Raw genomic sequence first — 5,658 nt, forward strand, 5'->3', positions numbered from 1 at the left:
ACTCTACTGCTGCTTCTACTACTACTACTGCTGCTGCTGCTGCTGCTGCTACTACTACTACTACTACTACTACTACTACTACTACTACTACTACTACTACTACTACTACTACTACTACTACTACTACTACTACTACTACTACTACTATTACTACTACTACTACTACTACTACTACTACTACTACTACTACTACTCCTCCTCCTACGACTACTGCTGCGGCTTCTGCTGCTGCTACTAGTGCTACTGCTACTACTACTTCTGCTGCTACTGCTACTACTACTACTACTACAAGTACTACTCCTACTACTACTCCTACTACTACTGCTGCTGCTACTGTTATTGCTACTATTATTACTACTACTTCTACTACTACTACTACTACTACTACTACTACTACTACTACTACTACTACAAGTACTACTCCTACTCCTACTACCACTACTGTTATTGCTACTATTATTACTACTACTTCTACTTCTATTACTACTACTCTACTATTATACTACCCTTCTGCGTCTCCTTTTCTATTACTATACTTCTATTATTGCTACTACTACCACTACTACTACTATTAAAAAAAATGAATAATAGAAATTCGTGGGGGGTACCGTGATCGGCGCCTACGATTGCATAAAGTTGTCAATATATTTGTAATAGATGTATTATGCCCCAGCATATTTTTCCCTGCATGTGCTAATTCTGTGGGTTTTAAACAAATAAGTTTCAAGAAATTGTCTAGTATCTCGACTTTTGTTTTAAAGTATGCTGCGCTTCACTACCGGTCACTTTTAGACTGAGAATACACAAGACTTTTTGACTTTATATGACTGTGTAGGTCTTTGGAATTGAATAGACTTCTGCTCGGAGTCATCCCACATCAACTTTTATTATCCCATAATGTAGCTGCTGCTTGACTACCTAATGTTTTATTGAGCGGCATTTATAAGTGAGGTGACGTTAACGAGCGGAAAACACTCAATTATAATTAATTTGTTCGATTTCCCCCAAAGCAACCCCGTTCATTTCCAATCGAATTGTGTATGGGATTCGTTGATAGAGTTGATGAGTGCTATTGCGTAATAAGCCATTTGGATAACTTAGTAAGCCTAAAGCTGAAAGGCCAAAAGGTGCGTGAACATCAGATAGTTTATAGATGTTTGGGTTAGATATTCTAGAATAATTATTTTGAGTTATGGTGAATGAAGGCAAACAAAACAGTGAACAGAAACATATATCTATTCTGTTTGCTTAGGATCAAAATATATTTTCTCCTCTTTTTTGCTCTTTTCTCTTGCTTCTTAGCTACTGCCTTAACCGAATGGCTTGGGGTTTTTTGAGCGATTTTGGTGTGTGTTATGTGTGCATGTGTAAGGAGGGGGGGGGGGGTGGGGGTGGTTGGCATGCATTACATAAACATTTGAAGGTAATTTCTACGTTTTCATACACTGAAAAAAAAAGGGGGAAGGGGAGTCTGAAGCCTCCACACACTCCGCAGCCAATCTGGGCATGCTTGCATGTACAAAGAGTCGGTTTTAATGAAAAAAAAATATATATGGGTCAATTATTTAACTGAGTAGCAAATCACCGCCTTTAAATTGATGGATAAAGGACTGAATAAAAATGTTGTCAACCTGTAGGATCTGTAAGGGTATTATAGTGTATATGATTTCATCAATTTGCTAATATCATCGATTCACCAAAACTGACCGACATATCATCTATACTTATAACGTAATAAATGCGGATATTTATTTTGTAACAAATTAAGATCAAAAGAGACCATTATCAATATTTTCTTTTCTACCTTTATAAAGATCAGACAAAATATTTAGCAAAATTTGAAATTAAATTACCAAAATTATATGAAACTAAGCCCCCCTCCGCAAATAAATTTATTGTAATCAGATTTTTGAAGATTTATTTCATCTTTAAACAAAATGATATAAATGACTAAAAATGAAAAATGAAACCGATAATCGAAAAATTATTTTGTGAAAGAACAAGTTGATATCTTCTTTAGATCGCCATAGAGATGTTCTTCTTTAACCCTCTTTTTCTTCCACATTTTCTTTACTTGAAAACAAGCAGGGAGTGCCTTTTCCCTTGAAGCACCTCCCCTGTGTGAGGTGTGTGTGCCTGGGTGGGATACGTTTGTGTGTGTGAGGGAGGAGGGGTCTGCAGCTCAGCCGCAGCTCAAATGCCCTCCCTATAATATGTGCCCACTGCAGAGCAGTTATCCCCCAGCATTCACACAACTTTCAAAATTGTGAAAATGTATCTTACAAATCAAAGAACAATTCACTTCTATTACTGATAAATCAACTCACTGCCCTTATTGATTTTCTTAATGCATGTGGATTCCAGCGGAAACACAAATCTATAAAAGGCTACTTACTTCCCGCGAACTACACCAACTGCACAAACAACCGACTGCATTATGACATCACTATTAACGAGTCGTGTTCAGACGTAAGATTATAAATCAGTATTTTGTGAGGAATCATCATCTGAACATCTCGCAATTCTTATATTAGGTTATGGAATTTGCAACAGAAGACTTGCAATAAATCACAACTTGATTTTAAACCAATCAAAGGCGTTTATTTTGGACTATTCGTTTGTGTTTTAGTGTTTTTGTGTTTAACTCTAATTTAGCCATAACTAATATGCTTCTAAAGAAAAAAATGTGAAATTTTGTATTTAGGAACGAACCAAAGGCCTATAACTTTAGATAAACTGTATTGATACACAGCAAAAACTGTGGTGTTAACCGGTGTACATAGAGGACCACACAAGTTATTTTATACCGGTGTTAAATTGTTGGTGTTAGTTTTACACCTATAGGTGTTATTACAACACCTTTTGTTGTTTCATTTACACTCTTTGGTGTTATGTTTATCCTCTAGGGTGTAATTTTAACACCTCAGGGTGTGGTCCTCTACTAACACAAATTGGTGTCAGTTTTAACACCACACTGGCTTTTACAGTGTATCAGTGGCGGCACCAGGGACATATGGAAACACTCACCCGTTGGCTTCCCCATCCAGCTCCTATTATCATAGTCAGAAGAGGCGTACCAAGGGGAGTGGAGGGGGGGGGGGGCGTGTAAGAAAGTTACAGCTTTGCCATTTCTTTGGAAGTGCCATTGCCACCTCTGCATTTCAGGAAATATATTACTGCGTAAAGAAGTTGACTGTTCACATAACACTGCTAAATACAGGAAGCTATATAGATATGTAAATCTATATTCAGTCAATCGAAAGGGGAGAAAGGCACGCTTGAACGAGACGCGGTGAAAACGCCCTAAATCGATCCTTTTCAAATTCACAAAACTTTCAAGAGCAACAAAAATCCCCACTCTACAAATGTACTTAAAATGCATGTATTTTGTAGTTTTTGGTTGCGGCGGCGCAAGTAGACTTTAACATAATTTCACTTTCCCACGCCATAGCTTTTCCCATGGCCTTCTTAAAGTGGTGTTCGGGCGTGTACACCGATCGATTGTGGATTCAGTCATCGCATTGTGAAACAGCCTTTCGTTTAGGCAAGGTGTTAAAAGTTGTTTCAGTCTAACGGTATTTAGGTCGCAGATGACGACAGCTTTTTGTTACTTTCTGTTGTTTTGATTTGTTATTTCATGATTTGATGATCGGCAGCTTCACAGCTGTTGTCAGTACGTGACACGTGTTTATCAATACAGCAGCGTATACTTCATGCGACAAATAGGCCTACGTGAAGTTCCAGATACTAGCAGTCTATATTTATGTTGTTTTAATTGTTTCATAATTAATTAATTTTATGACACCTATAAAGTGAATGCTATCTTGTATCTAAACAGATTTTTATAATCTAAAAGTAAACTTTCAGACATATCAAGATTTTGAGGACAATGATTTGCTTTTCGCTATTGTTACTCTTTATGTGAATGAGTAAAAGTAAAAGATGAAATTTTGGTGTCAGGTCTGTGGTAGTACTCTGATAATATGCTGAGGTAGATGATAGACAGGTAGATAGATAGATAGATAGAGAGAGATAGAGAGAGAGAAAGAAAGAGAAGAAGAAAAAAAATGGAAAAGAAGGGAAGAAGGGGAAGAAGAAAAATGAGAAGTAGAGAAAAGAAAACCGGAGAAAATGACGTTATATTGAAGAAATATATATATACATATATTTAATGAATTTTTACTGTTATCAAAGAATATGAAATACTAATTCATTCACGAAAATAACAGACCATATCTAGGTTGGTTCGAATTTCAAATAAACATTAAGTTATGCACACAGTGGTAGACTTCCCACGTAGTTATTTAGATTACGACACTAAATTATACTAAAAGCCGGAGAGATACTTTCTTAAACATAACCTGACTTCTCATCTGCGAGTGACATTTCTGTGTATTCATTTCATAAATACTCTCACATGCACACTTCAGTTCGGAGTTAAACCCACTTTAAATACCTTTTGTACCGGGCAGCCAAGAAAGCAATATATTAATAAATTTCCAGGTAAAAGTAGCTGTATTATTCATTTTTTTACACCAGCTTCTCAATAAAATGCGGGTTTGATGTTTTTTTATGACTTGCAATAAAACCCCGAATTACCCCACTACCGTCTTGACTTGAAAAGAAGCCTATTTGTCAATTGTCGTATTTCTTTGACATTTCCCACTTGCATTTTTGTCTACTTATTATGTCATCATCAAAATGATTGTGAGTAATGGTGCTTATAATCTTCTTAGAGAGAATTGGTTACGATAGTTCTATTAACAAAAGATAGATTGCCATTATGTGAAAGCTATGCGTGTTTATGTCTGATGAGGCGGGAAAGCTGGATTATTATATGGCATGTTATGCACATAAATTTCTCCTCTTTCTTTCTTCTTTAATTTGTTAATTTTCATTTCATTTTCACTCCATTTTTATGCCCCCGCAGACGAAGTCCGGAGGGTGCATTTTAGCGTGCCCCTGTCCGTCCCCCCCACTTGGTTTTCGCGCAATATCTCGAAAAATATTTAATGGATTAAAAAAAAATTTGGTGTGTAGGTAGATGGCATCAAAATACAGGCCAAGTCTGAAATCGGAGTCCGCAAGTCAAAGGTCACAGCTCATTAAATATGCGAGTTGGTTTCCGCATGATAACTTATGAAATATTCAAAAGATTAAAAATAAATTGGGTGTGTAGGTAGATGACACCAAAATACACGCTAAGTTTGAATTCGGAGTCCGCAGGTCAAAGGTCACAGCTCATATGTGCGAGTTGGTTCAATAATATGGTATGAATTTCTGATCGCGTTAAGCGGGGTCATCTGTGTCCTTTGGACACGTCATAGTCTCTATTCTCTCTTTACTTCCACTATCATTGTACTCGCTGTCTTCTCTCTTTTCTTTCTTCTCACATTTTGTTCGCACTCCACTCTCTCTCTCTCTCTCTCTTTCAACCCATCTTCCTCTTTCTCTGAGCCTTATTTGTGTGTGTCTCTTTCTCCCTCTTCTATATCTGTTTCTTTCCCTTCATCTCTGCCTCCTTCTCCTCTGCACTCCATCCCATTCTCTCTCCACCCCCTTTGGTGCTTATTTCCTGTAAAGGAAAGCCAGCTGAATGCAATATGGTGTCCTCAAAAAGTGATAATAAACACGGTAATCTAGGTCAAGACAAAATGG

This window comes from Lytechinus variegatus, chromosome 4, assembly GCF_018143015.1.
Source record: "Lytechinus variegatus isolate NC3 chromosome 4, Lvar_3.0, whole genome shotgun sequence".
Lineage (NCBI taxonomy): Eukaryota > Metazoa > Echinodermata > Echinoidea > Temnopleuroida > Toxopneustidae > Lytechinus > Lytechinus variegatus.